Below are 18,279 nucleotides of genomic sequence, written 5' to 3'. Positions count from 1 at the left end.
GCGTCCCATTCTTTTTAAAAACTATTTCCTGTAATCACAGAATCTGAACACCTCATACTGTAACAGTTTATTTTCTAGGTTAGTGTCAGTTGAATCTTACATACGCTAATTCAGAAACATTTAGATTAGTGAAACGTAGAGTAGCCCATATGCCGCTTCAAATTATAGAAGTTATTGTTTTCCAATATTCAGTGTTCACACTGAAAAACAATTATTTTCCTTTGTAACATCTGTAACAAATGCATTGGTAATAAATCATTTGGAAATGATTGGTTGAATTAATTTATCCATGCATGTTCACCTACTGTAATAATGGCAGCTGCTGTACTTATTTAGATTCATGTTGGTTGTCACTATTAGGTGTCACTATTAGGTATTTATTAGACTATTTTGGACTTATTGGTCTTCTACTGCTGTAGCCTATCCACTTGGAGGTTCGACGCGTTGCATGTCTAGAGATGCTATTTTGCATACGACTGTTGTAATGCTACTGAGGTAAACAGATTTTGACGGCAACAGCATGAGTCCATGGACCCAACCTGCCTTGTGTCAACAGTCCAGGCAGCGGTGTAGTGGTGTGGGGCAGCCCCGGTTCTAGACTGCTATGACTTTTTAGGGGGGGCACCTTTTTATTTAGGGCACTGTGCCATACAGTTCCCAAGCTTTTTCCCCCTCGTTTGCATATATTTCTGTGTGCGTGTGTGTAATAATTATAATAATTATAATTATTATTTATCTTAATTTGACATGGCCTAACCGCTTTTGCTATTTGGTCTGAGGACACGCCTCAAACTGGGGAACTCGGATATCATCGAAAAATCCGTTTCCCTCCACTGGTAATTACGACTTTGTTGGGTAGTTCATGTGCTGTCTCAACTCGTACATTTTCCATAGCACTTGAACACAGCATATAGCTAATACTCAAGTTTAACAATACTCAAGGAAAAACAGATTTCGTTGCAATGTGTGTGGAAAACGTTACAGTACCCCCTCTTACAGCAGGGAGCTGGTCCAGGACGGACATGTGTTCGTTGCTATGGAGATGGTTAGTTTTGAGTAGCCATGGCAGCCATAATACACTTGCTACTCCACGGAGAGGGACGTGCTAAACGGTCTGGTAACTTGTTTTAAAGGTAAACAGTTTTAGGTTTGACATTTATACGTTAATCATCAAGACCCATCTGACGACTGGAAGTTGGAAGTCTTGTTCCTAACACGTAAGTTAACTAACGTTATGCTGTCACCGACCTCAATAACTTCGATAGCGAACACACTCATTTGACAGTACAGCTAACGTTAGCCTATATAAAGATTACTGAACGGTAACTGAGTTCAGTTTGATTTACAAAGTTACAAAGTCTTTACTTATAGTTTGCTTACAGAATGCGCAAAATAGTGTTCTTTTACAGAATTGTTACAAACGATTATTCCAGTTCACGGGGTGTATTACAGAAACTCTGAAATCCAAGGATATTCAAGGAAGCTGAACGCTGTCAATTTACCCATTGAAAAGCTAACTTTAGTCCCGTAAAATGCACATAACAAACTGTGTTAATAGGCTAACGTACATATACATTTTGTTATATTAATACGATATCGTTCACTATATTAACAGTTACACGTATAATCATCGCGATAATTAATTCGCCGAGTTTATGAGTTTCAAACCTAACTTTCCTATCAACGGTTTTGTTTCTAGTCGTGAAAATGAACAAAATAACAGTTAACATCAATACAAGATATGCATCGTTTGTGATAATTTCCTAAATATAGGATACTTTCCTAGCAGTAAGAGCGAGTATAGTGCCACCGTTTTCTTTTCTCTTCTACAACATGATCTGTGTTAAAAACAAGTTAGATTAATGCCTCTAATTATTATGATCAATGTCTTTCACATGTCTATTAATTAATCAACCATTTGAATTAAGGTAGATCACAATAAAAAATTGACTTGCGTTGTAAACACATAGGCTGTAGCAACAACATTTGGAATTAAAGGTAAATAACTTAATGTATGTTCATTATTAGCCTATATCAAGCAGGACAACGACATGAAGTGACCCTGGCTAACATTAGCTGTTAGCTTTCTGAGGTAGCCAAGTGATAAGTAGCTACTAATTAATTGATGTCAAAGTTAGCTTGCCTGTTTTATGAGGTAATAAATCTCAGGTAATAAAAAAATATTTTCATATACAGATCCCCAGCCCTCCGCAATTACAGTAGCTAGGCCTACATACGACTGGTGTTTGTACAGTATCTTGAAGTTAAACGCTAACATAATGTATATCTTTTAATAACGTTAGAATACCTAACGTTAGCTAGTTAGCATTGGTCAGTTCATGTTGTTTTCCTGCTTGCAATACGCTAATTCAAATTAATTATGTACCTTTCTTTCCAAATGTTCAGTTGCTTTTATAGTGTTGTCGGCACCGCCGTCTCCATTTAAATTACTGAATAATAATTTTAAAACAAATGCACATTTGTTGTGTGTTGTGTTGTTGCCTAAAGACAACTGGCAAGTGTCACATTCAACCACCATGTTACTCCTTTTAAATAGAATAATCATACGGTACATAATATTGTGGCTGCTACCACCGTTCTGTGCTTGCTACAGATTGGATACTGATTGGAAACTGTCTACGAGCTGGACTGGACTTCATTTCGTAATTTCTTGGGTGGGTTTCTAGTGACGACCAGTTACTGGTGTCGAGTACACGCTGGGTGTTTGATAATATATCCCCTTAGCGGCTAATGCTATCACCTGGCGCTCTCCCACATCTTTGCAAGTACAGGGATAAAAATCTGAAAGTAGCTAAAGAAATACGGAGAAGTAACGTGTGTTTAACAGCACCTTCTGTATCGATAGTTATTGAACCATGGATGCATTTACACCGTGTGTATACAGCGATAATACAGATGAATTATGGTTCATGTCTACGCAGTTTATGGTTGCTCAAATTTAGCTGATCGGGAGTCATCTTTCGTTCGCCAAACTCTATTAACCACCGTTATTACTGGAACACGTTTTTGGCCAGCTAATAGAGTTTACTGGTGTTAGATTGTTCACTATGCTTAAGGTTACACACTGAATAAAGATGAACTTACTGTGGTAAGAGATGTTAGCAACAAAATGTGTTTATTCTTCATTGGCAGGGAAAATCAGGATCTGACGTTACACAACTTAAGAATGGCTGTGTCTCAGATTGTGGCTCAGTCCCATTTCATTTTTGGCATGCGTGCTGGAGTGGCTAACAACATCGGCTATATTGATGAACAAACTGTCATCTTCCCTGCTGGAAACAACTGTGTGCGATACAATCTTGACGAACGATCACAGAAGCTCATTCCAGGTATGTAATGTTTAAAGTACGTTAGCCCCTTCTGCAGTGCTATTCTTAAACCAACAAAAAAAATTTATTTCAATAACACCAAACAGGCCTGGGTGAAATATATTCAGAATTAGGGTCCATATTTTTTACCCCGAAGTCAAAGTAAAAAATTTAAATCACAGGCTGATCCAACTTGAATTTCATCACGGCAACTCGTAATGTGACTCGGTAGTGTGTATGGCCCGCGCGTGCCTGTAGCACTCCCAACAATGTCTGGGCATGCTCCTGGGCATGCTCTGCGGATGGTGTCCTGGGGGATCTCCTCCCAGACCTGGATCAGGGCATCAGTGAGCTCCTGGACAGTCTGTGGCGGTACTTGGCGGCGTCGGATGCACATAACGTCCCATAGGTGCTCAATTGAGGCTGGGCATTGTCCTGCATCAGAAGGAACCCAGGGCCCACTGCACCAGCGTAAGGTCTGACAATCGGCCTGAGGATTTCATCCTGGTGCCTAACAGCAGCCAGGGTACCATTGGCTATGACTTGGAGGTCTGTGCGACCCTCCAACAATATGCCTCCCCAGACCATCACTGACCCACTGCCAAACCGGTCATGCTGGATGATGTTACAGGCAGCATAACATTCACCACAGTGTCTCCAGACTCTTTCACGCCTGTCACGTGCTCAGTGTGAACCTGCTCTCATCTGTGAAGAGAACAGGGTGCCAATGGCGGACCTGCCAGTTCTGGTGGTCTCTCGCAAATACCAATCAAGCTGCGTGGTGCTGGGCTGTGAGCACTGGTCCCAGTAGAGGACATCGGGCCCTCATGCCACCCTCATGGAGTCTGTTTCGGACAATTTGGTCAGAAACATGCACACCAGAAAAGGCCGGTCTCCTGGTATCTCCTCCATGCTCTTGAGACTGTGCTGGGAGACACAGCAAACCTTGCGACTGCACGTATGGATGTGCCATCCTGGAGGAGCTAGACTACCTGTGCAACCTGATTATGCTGCAGGTACAGCCTCATGTGACAAGGACACTAGCAGAACGCAAAACTAGAGAAGAATCAGTCAGGAAGGATAAGGAGAGAGCAATTGTCTGTGGCCACCACATGCAAAGCCATTACCTTTTTGGGGGTTGTCATTGCACCTGTTGTCACTTTAATTTGCACCAAAGCAGGTGAAATTGATTGAAAATCACTTGACAGATTGATATCCCTGAAGTTTAACTGACTTGGTGTTACACTGTGATGATTAAGTGTTCCCTTAATTTTTTTGAGCGGTGTCCTTCAGTTAAGCTCAAACATCCAACAGAATTTATTTTCTGCAAGGTTCTGTCGAACAATTTCAAGAACAAGTACATCAACTAAATTACACCGACTATGTAGCCCACCAGTAAGACGGACCAAACTTGGGTGTTAGTGAAAAGTTGTTGTGAAATGTGATGTTTTGTAGTTTCAAAATAACAACTTTATTAAAGCACATAGCATCTTCAGAATTCATGGCTGGGATATTAAGGGTATAACGTAATTCAATTTGGTTGCGTTTGTCTAATGTTTCTTTACTGTGTAACACCAAAATTATTGAATTAAGATGATCTAATGAGTTTCTTTCACATTCAATTAAGGTAGGTCTACATATTCTAATATGACTTGGAAGTTAAAATGTAAATATGACATCCCTATTGCAAACGTACTCATCTGCCCAGGACCAAAGGAATTTGCTAGGACCCACACAGCTGCCCAGTGCCTATCTGCCAATGACAGGGTAGGATAGGTCAACAGCATGTGGATTTGTTAATTGCGGACATGACTGTAGCAACATAAGCCGCATTTCCGTAGGGTGAAAGATGGACCATGGTAAACGGTTAAAAGTGTGGCTTTGAGGGAAAATGACATCCAGGCAAAATGCAGAGGAGGAGAAAATATAACAGAGTGAGAATGATGATGAAGGAGATAAAGAGTGAGAAAGAGTAGGCGCTTGTAAATATATGATAAAAATGACTGAAATTATATTTCATAAGGTCTTAATCATTATCTTTAGATTTGGCAGGTTTTTTACAATATATTCTTTTAAAAAGTCTGTGGAAATTTTTGTTCATTTATTTGTATTTTATTTACTTTGTGAATATTAGGTTAATAAGATCTTAAAAACATAAATGCTCCTGACGAGCTGGTTGGTGCCTTGCATGGCAGCCAGTCGCCGTCAGTGTGTGAGTGTGTGTATGAATGGGTGAATGAGAAGCATCAATTGTACAGCGCTTTGGATAAAGGCGCTATATAAATGCCAACCATTTACCATTTCAAAGGTTATTATTTATTTATATAGCGAATGCAAAGTCAAGCCAACCAGTTGCCTCCTGATCGGCTGTATGGAGGGTGACTAAATCCTCCTTTTAGTCTTTGGAGAGGACAAGCTTCAGTGTTGTGTTTCATCATTTGCTCCTCTCCACAAGTGCACAGTGGGCTTCAGCTACTGCCTCACCTGTGAAGGCCAGCCAAGTGGGGCCATGGCCGGTCCTGAATCTGTTGAGGGTTGACCGCTGTCTCCTTACATTTTACATTTACATTTTAGTCATTTGGCAGACGCTTTTAATCCAAAGCAACTTACAAGTGCATAGGTTCTTCCACAAGTCAAAGCATCACATCCATAACTAGGAAAATAGACCTGAAATGCTGTTCTAAACATATAGTCATCATAAGTGCAATTTATTTTTATTTTTTTTGGGGGGGGGGTTAGACAAGGAGGATATCAGAAAGGGGGGCGGGGGAAATCAGCAGGTTGGGAGGTTGGTGCCAGGGACCTGTTGAGTGGGGTCTGACACCAGATGCTTGTTTGGGACATCCTTCGACTCCCATTCCTTTTCCCGAGCAGATTGGGTTGTAAAGTCAGCTGGTGATTACTTGACCTGGACTACCTACTAAACGTTTATAAGAACCTACCAAATGATTATAAGAATTGAATCACCACCTAGCATCCAATCAGAATCAAGTATTCACTCAGACCATGGTATAAGTCTTTATATTTATTTCATGTTGCTATTACTTATTATTTATTACGTATCACATTTATGATCTCAAGAGAGAAATGTATGATGTTCACAATATTATGTGGGGCCAACAACATTTTGAGTAAAAAGCAATTCATTTAAAAAGCAGAATATTTACTTGAGAAAATAAGTTTACAGTAAATTGCTGAAGATATAAATGCCTGTGTGTTCCCTCAGGCACTGAGAAAAGCCAAGGAATACAGGCCTTGACGATCAGCCCTGACCGACGCTACCTGGCAGTGTCAGAACGGGGTGAGAAGGCTTTCGTCTCAGTGTATGATCTGCAGAATGAGCATAACAAGAAGAGAAAGGTACTGACTGGAGGAGATATTGCTGTGCAAGAGTTTGTCTGTATGGCCTTCTCCCATGATTCCAAATACCTCATCAGCCAATCAGGAGCACCAGACTGGACCCTCTTTTACTGGGTTTGGCAGAAGCAGAAGGTTCTTGCCACACTAAACACCGGTGGGCCCACCAATCCTGTGTATCAGGTAAGGCAGCAATTTACCTGCTGAATAAATTCCAAGAGGCTGTTTTGTCCAAAATACATCTCTTGTCCTATTTAACATTTGCGTCTTAAACATAAATAATAATACAGAAATAAAAAATGTTAAAATCATACATACAGTGCAGTCCGTAAGTATTTGGATAGTGGTACAATTCATGGTCTATTGGCTCTCTATTCCAGCACATTGTATTTGAAATGAAACAATGAATATGTGGTGCAGACAGTCAATCTTTAATTTGAGAGTATTTACAGTCCCCTCCAAAAGTATTGGAACAGCAAGGCTAGTTCCTTTGTTTTTGCAATACACCGAATACATTTGAGATAAAAAGGTGAACATGAGACAATAGTTCAGTTCAGTTTTCAGCTTTTATTTACACCTAAATGTGTAATACTTAGAACATAGCACTTTTGGTAGCAGACCACCCAATTTTTAGGTGAGAAAAAGTATTGGAACATAAGTTGGCAGACAGAATGTATTTGTAGACTTCCGATTTAATCCTGCTGCTACCATCATGAGTTACATCATCAATAAAGATTAGTGAGCCCGCTCCAGAAGCAGCCATGCCAGCCCAAGCCATGGCACTTCCTCCACCATGCTTCACAGATGAGCTCATATGTTTTGGAACATGAGCAGATCCCTTCTTTCTCCACCTTTCCCTCACTTTGGTAGAGGTAAATCTTGGTCTCATCGGTCCATAAAACTTGTTACATTTTACATTTTACATTTTAGTCATTTGGCAGACGCTTTTAATCCAAAGCGACTTACAAGTGCATAAGTTCTACCACAGGTCAAAGCATCACATCCAGAACTAGGAAAATACACCTGGACTGCTGTTCTAAACATATAGTCGTCATCATAAGTCTAATTTTTTGGAGGGAGGACTAAGGTAGAGTTTGAAGAGGTGTGTTTTGAGTCTGCGTCGAAATAGGGGGAGGGATTCTGCTGTCCTGACAGTGGTAGGCAAGTCATTCCACCACTGAGGAACCAGAACGGAAAACAGGCGTGAACGTGCAGCTCGACCGCCAGGTGCCCGTAGAGAGGGAACCGTAAGGCGACCAGAGCTGGCAGACCGGAGTGGTCTAGCTGGGGAGTAGGGAGTGATCAGGGATTGTATGTAATGTGGGGCAGTCCCCTTAGCAGCCTGAAATGCCAACACTAGGGCCTTGAATCGGATGCGTGCGGCAATAGGAAGCCAGTGGAGGCCAATGTTCTAGAAGTTGTTCCAGAAGATGGCTCATCTCTGTACATCTCTGGAAATTGTTATCTCACATTCTAATTCTTACTACTGATGAGTGTTTCGCTATCTGCAGGTTCTTTCTGTTTAATATACGCCGCATCCGTCATCTCCTGACGGAGAAAGCCACCCAGCTCCTAGTCCAGGCGCTCGTCATTTCCCGCCTGGATTACTGCAACTCCCTCCTAGCCGGTCTCCCAGCGTGCGCCATCAAGCCCCTCCAGCTGGTCCAGAATGCTGCAGCCCGCTTGATCGCTATTCGCAATTCCTTCTCCCAACCCTCCACCCCTGCTGACCCTCCTACCCTCCCCAACTCCCTAACCTCCTTTTCTCCCCTCTCTGACGCCGACACGCTGAAACTCCTTACTTCCCACCGCCCAACCACCTGTCCTCTTGACCCCATCCCCTCTCCCCTCCTACAATCTATATCTGAGGACATTCTCCCTTTTCTCTCCTCTCTAATCAACACCTCCCTCTCTTCCGGCACCATGCCCTCTTCCCTGAAGAGGGCCAGAGTCACTCCCCTCCTCAAAAAACCTACTCTCGATCCCTCTGCCCTGAACAACTACCGGCCTGTCTCTCTTCTTCCCTTTCTTGCTAAAACCCTGGAACGGGCGGTCTGCTCCCAACTGTCCACTTATCTTCTCCACAACAATCTCCATGACCCCAACCAGTCTGGCTTCAAGAGTGGCCACTCCACTGAAACCGCCCTGCTCGCGGTCACTGAGGCACTCCACTCTGCTAAAGCAAAATCCCTCTCCTCTGTCCTCATCTTCCTCGACCTGTCGGCCGCCTTCGATACAGTCAACCATGAGATTCTGCTCTCATCGCTGTCTGGGATGGGTGTCACAGGTTCTGCACTCGCTTGGTTTTCCTCCTACCTCTCTGGTCGCTCCTACCAGGTGACTTGGAGGGGCGCACTCTCCGACCCTCAACCCCTACGAACTGGAGTCCCGCAGGGCTCGGTTCTTGGGCCTCTCCTCTTCTCGCTATACACCATGTCTCTTGGTTCTGTTATCTCTTCCCACGGCTTCTCTTATCACTCCTACGCTGATGACACCCAACTCTTCATTTCCTTCCCCCCTGACACCCAAATCACCACACAGATCTCTGCCTGCTTGGCTGATATCTCTGCATGGATGACTTCCCATCACCTGAAGCTCAACCTTGCCAAAACTGAGCTTCTCTACATCCCTGCTAAGTCCTCTCCGTCAATCGACCTCTCACTGACTGTGGAGGACTTTGTAGTTTCCTCCTCCCGTACGGCAAAGAATCTTGGGGTGACTCTTGATAACTGCCTCTCCCTGGCTCCACAAGTATCCTCCACTGCCAGAACCTGCAGGTTCTTTCTGTTTAATATACGCCGCATCCGTCATCTCCTGACGGAGAAAGCCACCCAGCTCCTAGTCCAGGCGCTCGTCATTTCCCGCCTGGATTACTGCAACTCCCTCCTAGCCGGTCTCCCAGCGTGCGCCATCAAGCCCCTCCAGCTGGTCCAGAATGCTGCAGCCCGCTTGATCACCAGTCAGCCCAGGTCGGCTCATGTCACCCAGCTTCTCATTGGCCTCCACTGGCTTCCTATTGCCGCACGCATCCGATTCAAGGCCCTAGTGTTGGCATTTCAGGCTGCTAAGGGGACTGCCCCACATTACATACAATCCCTGATCACTCCCTACTCCCCAGCTAGACCACTCCGGTCTGCCAGCTCTGGTCGCCTTACGATTCCCTCTCTACGGGCACCTGGCGGTCGAGCTGCACGTTCACGCCTGTTTTCCGTTCTGGTTCCTCAGTGGTGGAATGACTTGCCTACCACTGTCAGGACAGCAGAATCCCTCCCCCTATTTCGACGCAGACTCAAAACACACCTCTTCAAACTCTACCTTAGTCCCCCCTCCTGATTTACCCCGCCCCCCCCTTCTGATACCCCTATCCCTGTCTAACCCCCCCCCCCCCCCCCCCCAAAAAAAAAAAAAATTGCACTTATGATGACGACTATATGTTTAGAACAGCAGTCCAGGTGTATTTTTCTAGTTCTGGATGTGATGCTTTGACTTGTGGTAGAACCTATGCACTTTTGGATTAAAAGCGTCTGCCAAATGACTAAAATGTAAAAAATGTAAATGTAAAAAATGTTTGCATCTTGTGGTATAGCCTCTACATTGCTGCTCTCTAAGTCGTCTTTGAAAGGTTGATTCAAATACTTTCACCCCTGCCCTGTGGAGATTGTTTGTGATGTCACTGACTGATGTTTTGGGGTTTTTCTTCACAGTTCGCACAATGTTTCTGTCATCAACTGCCATTGTTTTCCTTGGTTAAACTGTTCAGTATCTGTTGTTCAGTACGCCAGCAGTTTCTTTATTTAGACATTCCAAGTTGTATGGCAAAACTGATCGATTTCCCCCGTTTTCTAGCTTCAAAATGGCTTGCTTTTCTCCCAAAAACAGCTCTCTGGTCTTGATGTTGGTTCTTTTCTTTTCTAACATGAATGTGGTCTTCACAGGCAAAACCCAAGGCTAAAACCAAGAGTAGACATTCAGAGCTATTTATTGTTTAACCAATCAATCTAACAGGACACATCTGGGTAACAAGGAACACCTGTCAGTCACACATTCCAATACTTTTGTTCACCTAAAAATGGGGTGGTCTGACACAAAAGGTGTTATGTTGTAAGTTGTTAAACAAATCTAGATAAAAATACCAGGAAATGAAACCTGAAATTCAGATCATGTACATCGTATAGCAGAAACTGAGGAATTTACCTTGCTGTTCCAATACTTTTGAAGGCGACTGAAGATGTAACATATTGTCCAACACCATATGTTTGCAGGTGAGCTTCAACCCTCAGGACAACACTCAGATCTGTGTGAGTGGAAATGGGGTGTTCAGGCTTATCCAATATGCCAAGGGGTCCCTGAAACAGTTAAATGCCCTGAAGAAGAAGGTTGGTAACTATCTGTCACATGACTGGATATCAGAGAAGCGGGTGATTGTGAGCACAGACATCGGCCAGCTGCTGGTGTTTGAGTCTGGAGAACTTCGTTGGGAGATGAATGTTATTACTAAGACCTCCACACAGGATTCAGAAAGGTGAAGAAGTGCCAAGACCATCTGTACTGTATTTTTAGGGCTGAAACCATATTAAATATTTGTAAATGATTAACTGGCTAACAGTCCCCTTCTGTATTTCAGAACAGTGGAGAAGAAGGAAGAAGCAAAAGTTCCATCCCAAACACCTCGTGTCACAGTCATCAAAGCATACTCCAAGGGGTTTGTTTGCTCTGCAGGACCAGGAATGGTCTTTCTGTTTGAGAAGTTGGAGGATAAGGATGGCTACAGGAAATGCTCTGAGATCCGGGTACTTGACTCTTCTCTGCATAAATGATATGATTTCAGTTATCTGCAACCAATTTACACTGGTATGACTTATTTGAAAAGTAGGGGAAAAGCAGGATACTATATTCACATCATTTAAGTTATAGACATTGGCTCAGGAGGTAAGAGCAGTTGGAGGGTTGCCAGTTCAATCCCGCCCTAGATGCGTCAAAATTGTTTGCTCCTGATGAGCTTGTTGATGCCTTGCATGGGAGCCAATCGCCAAGTGAGTGTGTGAATGGGTGTATGAGGAGAGCTAAAAAAATGAGGATGAAATTATGGTACAAATAGGTGAATTGGATACATTATAATTGTCATAGCCTACATCTGGCAACGCTGTCCTTTTCACACTGTGACAATGGGTCCATCATACCCACAAAGGAAAAGCAAGTTAATTTTTACCATGTAGTGATTGTTTTTTTCAGTGACTGTTTGCTGGAGTACAGAGTGAAAACAGCAAAAAATGTGTCACTATCCAAGTAATTACGAACTGCATTGTATATATTGACATCCGTAAGTATTTGGACAGTGGTACTTCTGGACCTCACTGCATGCAGCATAACATACATTCATCCATACTTGTATACATGTATTTTACAGATCCCCCCTGATCCGTATAGTAATGATCCCAGCCAGGCAGAACAACAGGAGTTTGTGTCCTTGTGTATTAGTCCATCGGAGGAAACCCTGACAGGCTCTACGGACCGTGGTCAGCTCTACACTATTGCCTTGTCCTCTGCAGAGATTGGCAAGGTAAGCTGGCAATGAGGTCATTTACTTATTTACGTCACCTCATCTTGCTATACAGTGGGGTGCAAATATTTGGGCACCCCTGGTCGAAAAGCCTTTTACAATTAATATGTGAACAGTGAACAGAAGTGAACCTGACTTCTAAATGGTACAAAGTTAAACATGACACATTTCTTCAAATTTGAAGATTACTTATCTTATCTTATTTCAAAATAAAGAAAAAAATGGAAAAGGCCCTGTGCATAAGTTTGGGAACCCTGTCAATTAGTACTTAACAAAACATAATAAATATAACAGCTTGTAAATGCTTCCTGTAGCCAGCTAAGAGTCTTTCAATTCTCGCTTTTGGAATTTTTACCTATTCTTGATATTTTGTGGAATCCATTTTTCCTTCCACTCGCACAATATTTCCTGTGCCCCCAGCTGCCACACAACCCCAAAGCAGGGGTTCATTGGCTCAGGTGGTAAGAGCAGTCATCTGGCAGTCAGAGGGTGGTCGGTTCAATTCTGCCCTGGGTGTGTCAAAGTGTCCCTGAATAAGACACCTAACCACCAAATGCTCCTGACGAGCTTGCATGGCAGCCAATCACAAATGTGTGAGTGCGTGTGTGAATGGGTGAACGAGAAGCATCAATTGTACAGCGCTTTGGATAAAGGTGTTCTTCTCTACAAAGGCTTTACCCTTTTTTCTTTCTTTGGTGTTCAAAAAGTTCAATTTTGGTTGCGTCAGTCCAAAGCACATTGTCCTAAAAGGCTTCAGGCTTCTCAATATTTTCTGTTGCATACTTCAGACGCTTAATTTTATGTTAAGGTGTTCTTTCTGGCAACTCTGCCATGTAGGTCTTTGTTGTTTAAAGTATGTTGTATTGTTGTCCTGTGAACAGCTAGACCTGTGCCTGACTCTTTTTTGCAGCTCTTTGGCAGTGATGTGTGGGTTCTTCGGAGCATTTCTCACCAGGTCTCAGGCCATTCTATCTGAAATCTTTCTTGGTCTTCCACACCTTGCCTTGACTTCAACTGTTCAATTTATCTTCCATTTTCCATGTTTCTGAGAGTGGAAATAGGTAGTTTGAAACGTTGAGAGAGTTTTTGTAGCCGCCTTCTTCTTGGTGGAAATGAACCATTTTCATTCTGACAGTTGTTCAGAGGAACCCATGGTTGTTAACACCAGACAGAACAGCCACTGTAGTTGGATACTTTTGAAGGCATAGAGTTACTTCAGAATAAAGTTCAGCCGTGGTATTATACTCACCTGACTCATTGAGCCCTAACAAGTAAATTATCTGGGTCTGGATCTTTTTTGCACCATTTCTAAAGAGTAAAAAATGAAAAGCAATCTTGCTTTAAAATTACTTAAAATTTTTCAGAAAGGTCTCATGTTTAACTCCAACATTTAGAGTACCATTTAGAATTCAGGTTTGCTTTCAATCACGTACAGATCCATTGTAACATTTTGCACCCCCTGTACTTGCTGTCAAGGCTAAATTGGTATTCATTACATTTTTTCAGCAGGGGGATCAAGCCCAGTTTGATTTCCTGACTGAATCCTTCCACTCTGACACCATAACGGGCCTGTCCATCTGCTACTGCAAGCCAATTGTTGCCACCTGTTCAGTGGACCGCTCTGTGCGAATCTGGAACTTCGAGACCAAGTAAGATCAGCTTCTGCATATACAACATCACTGGGTCTGATTTTCTTTTTTCTTTGGACAAAGCTAAGATCAAGTCGATTTGGAGTTATGTGAGTTAACCTAACAGTGAAAATAACAGTAAATGTTTTCATGCTCAAAATAATGCACCGTAAATGGACATGCCGATATTAGGGGTGGGTTTCCCAAAAGCCTCTTCATGCTAAGAGCCTCTTTCAATGCATCTTATGATCGCATGATAATAATCAACCAGCTCATCATAATAACATAGGTTTCCTGAACACAATACCTGGGGTGCCGGAATCATTTCAGATGTGCAGGGGCCTAAATGTGTAGGGGGGTTGTAGATGTTTAATCAGTAAAAATGTGTTTACATTTTACACGCATACATATAATCCAAGGCCATGGATTTTCATGTTTAAATGTATATGTATTTAATGTTTTTTTTAAATATTATTTTTTGTAAAAAACTAAATTAAATTAAAAACAGAAACCCAATTTTGACCCGAATACCACCACAATGTCTTGTTTTTTAAAATCAGTTATATGGTATGTTAATGGTCGCTATACCTGACGTGATGACACTGAATGATTGCAAAAGACGATGTCGGCTGTCTGAATTCACTGTTTATTTAATTAAGTATTTAAACACACTATATGGACATTCACTAGATAGGGATTAGTAATTAGCGTATAATGAGCCATTTCGGACCCAACCCTTGTCTCTAATTCCTAGTATTAAATGACTGCTGCAAGAAGAAGCTTGAATTTGAGGATTGGTTGCTGCATGACGCTCTGTTTACCCTCTCCAAGCTCACTAGAGGTCTACAAAGAGTTCCAGGAGCAGGCCTTCAGTGTAGCTCTGCACCCCACTGGGCTCTTCATTCTAGTGGGCTTCTGTGACAAACTTCGCTTGCTGAATCTACTGATCAATGACATCAGGACATTCATGGAATTCAATGTTCGTGGATGCAGAGAGGTAGGTTTTTCAGAGAATTCTGGGGCTAAAAATGCTAAAACTTCAAGACCTGGGGCCTCATTTATAAACGTTGCGTAGGCACAAAAGAATGCGTACGCCACTTTCTAAGCAAACTTTGGCATTTATAAAACACGAACTTGACCGGAAAATGTGCGGTCCTCCACGGAAACTCTGACCCATGCGTACGCACATTAACTGGAGAAATGAGAAACTGTGCCTTTAATGCTCGTGACGTAAGACCAGGAAAACGGGAAGTGAAACAGGATTTAAAAAGGTATAAAGATTTGCCGGGAGTTGTGGCTGGGTATGGCTGCTGTAAGGACATGCTTCGTCCCTGTTATACTTATTAAAGTGTTGTGCTGTTGAATTTCGCTATACGGGTTCTCTCCCTTCCTAAGTGCAACAAAACATTTGGCGACGAGAGAAGTCGAAAATGATATACAACAGATACCACTGTGTAAAATAAATCGAAATTGATTGTTGTTGATTGTACTCTTAAAGGGTTCTGATTTTCTGCATGTTTACACTAGGACTCCGAACTATACTGTCCTGTCAGGTCCTCTTTGCACTTGTTCTTGTGTTTAATTTGCACTTTGTTGTACGTCGCTCTGGATAAGAGCATCTGCTAAATGCCATGCAATGTAATGTAATGTAATGTAATGAAATATTACCTCTCACGTATCATATACGAAGAGTTAATTTGCAAAAATGGATAAAAGCCTCTCACAACGAATAAACAAACAGCTGTTTGATTGATGCTCCCTGGAGTGCCCAAAAAATATGATTTAGGATGATAAATATAAACGGAGATGTTGTAAAATAATCCCTCAAATATGTAGACGAATTGTTAAACAATACTTCATGTTATTAAATGTATTCTCATAAATAATATGGTGAACAGTCGGACAAATTGCGCTGCACTGATGCCGTTTACAATGCGTCAGTCGGGCAGATACGAGCATAGTTTCATATATTGTTATCATATTCATATATTATGTTTTTTTTCCAATGGTGCTAGACAAATAACGTGTATTATTATTATTATTATTATTATTATTATTATTATTATTATCATCGTCATCATCACATTCGTTGTGCAGAACTGTTCGTCATTTACAATCAATCAGGATAATTCCCACACCTGTAGCTTTTCAGAGGCAATCAAATGGCTGAAATCCCTTTTCTTGGCCTTCTTTTCAGCGTTTGCCATTGTCGTCTTCGTGAAATGCATATTCATTAGGGGTGTTTCACTGCCTATTTATAGGCAACTGTGGGCGGGACATGAAGTTGGCAAAGTTGCGCCACATTTAGAGTTGATTGTGATTTATAAAGGAAAACTGGCGTGGGACGTGCGTATGCACTGTTTTATAAATCAGAATATTTTTTTGCGTACGCACGTCCTAGGTTTCATGCTTACGCAACCTTTTGACGTGAATCCTAAGCACAGTTTTATAAATGAGGCCCCTGGTCTTTGCTGTGTAATATTGTAGTGTATAGGTATAAGGATGCAATAAAGACACAGCCAAGGAACCACCACCAAAATAAAAAGGAATATCTTCTTAAAGGCTCCAAAACTAACTGCAAACACCAACTTATTCCTGCAGCCTTCTTAAGTACCTTGGCCTGGCTTGGTACTTAAGATGTGGCTGCCGTGGCCTGATTGGATGATGCCGAGTTAAGGTGTGGAAGAGAAGGGGGAGCATGCTCTTCTATGACCGGGATATGACAGGTTGATTTGCGCTTGAAACTGGAACTGCTTCTAAAAATTTATATTGACAATTAATTCATTAATTCAACTGAATTTTACAGATTGCATCCAAGCTTAAAGTGGGGAAAAATAAATCCTGGCAGGGTCCTGACACCCCATAAATAGTTTTGTGTTCTGGTGTCTGTTCAGTGACGGCAGGACGTGAGACCCATAGACTGTAGCCTGGAAGAATTCTTAGAAGCTATAAAATATTGTATTGGCTCCATCCAAATACATTGTTTCTCTCTCCGTGGCCATACATATTTGAAATTCCCTCTCTTGGTGAAATAGGTGAATGCACCTATGCAAATTGATCTTTTTTTGTCCCACAAGGATTTATGTCCCACAAGGATATTAGTCCATGAGCCGACCCTCAAATTTTGGCTAACATGCCCACTTGGAGGGACAATGTCTCATAGTGATTTTTTGGATGGTCTATGTCCCTAGTATTATAAAGTGTCTGATAGCATTGCGGCTATAGGTTGCTTTCTATGTGCTATCACTCATTTTTCATCCCTCCATCATTATTTGTTTTTCACCTTTTTTCTTAAAACTCATAAAAACAGTTAGGCAAAGCAGAATATAATGATGGAAGGGGGCAAACACATTTTCACACCACTGTAGTTGAAGTGGGATTTAATAAGATAGAAAAGACCTCAGGGAGTGATACCCTCAGGCAATTGAGTTTGATCATTTGTTCACTCTGTGACTACATAAGCACAGCACAGCACTGTCCTGTTCAGTTTATGTTTGCCAAAATACCTCTGCTGGTCTTTAAATATAAAAATTGAATGCAATTTGCTGACATGATTATTCATTAAAATACAAAAATATTCTCAACGATGGCTCCCTATTCAGAACAATAGCAGATGCAGGTTTGCTTTCCACCTCAGAAGGCTCCGCCTGTATGCCTATGACACTTTGCCGACTGGATCTTTGGTCTCAGAAAAGTGGGTTGCTGAATGGCACTGTATTTTCATTTCATTTTGGTGCAATGAAAAAGTGAATGCCTCACTTAGGGATGGAGATGGAAGCCCAGTTCTATATAGGAACTGGTTCACAATTGCTAAAATCGATAATTGAGAATCGATAGGTTCAGACACTAATGATTCTCGTTTCGATCCTATGCTTGCCTCATTTCATTTCTGCTATTGTTTCATAAAAGTGGTTCATAAAATTAAATGACATTAAATCTGTTTGTGAGCCTAGCAGTTCCTGTGATAATTGTTGCTGTAAATATAGAATATTTGTTCCATAGGATGTAGAATCTTTCCTTAGTAATGTAGCTTGTTTGTTTACTTAACACAAGCTTGAAAATGACATACACAAAATTATTATTTTTTTTACTATTCTTGACCCCTTTTGACTACATAGCATAATCCTGGTCACTTCTCAAAGGTAACCCTTTTGGATTTGTTTTCTAAGAGTTACTCGAAATATAACTAAAACAAAGTTTCATAAACTCAAACAGCCTATGAAGCTTTTTTTCCTCACTAATTTGAGTGGATACAGATTATTGTGTCTGTGCCTGGTGCACTCAAAAACACAATGGAGCCATAGTATTGAATACTTATGCTGATTGTTTGGATACCTTGAATAGAAACACATAGCCAGGATACATACAAGTTAATTTAGCTGTGGAGAAGGTAGTCTCATGTGCT

General features: G+C 41.8%; 1 pseudogene; it reads left to right on the top strand.

Annotated features, from left to right (window-relative positions):
- Positions 1-1,102: 1,102 nt before the first annotated feature.
- The window catches only part of LOC133140772 (cilia- and flagella-associated protein 57-like), a 31,948-nt pseudogene continuing 14,771 nt past the window's right edge, over positions 1,103-18,279 (top strand).

Source organism: Conger conger, chromosome 11 (assembly GCF_963514075.1).
Source record: "Conger conger chromosome 11, fConCon1.1, whole genome shotgun sequence".
NCBI lineage: Eukaryota > Metazoa > Chordata > Actinopteri > Anguilliformes > Congridae > Conger > Conger conger.
Note: the sequence above shows the minus strand (reverse complement) of the source record. Positions and strands in the feature narration are given on the sequence as shown.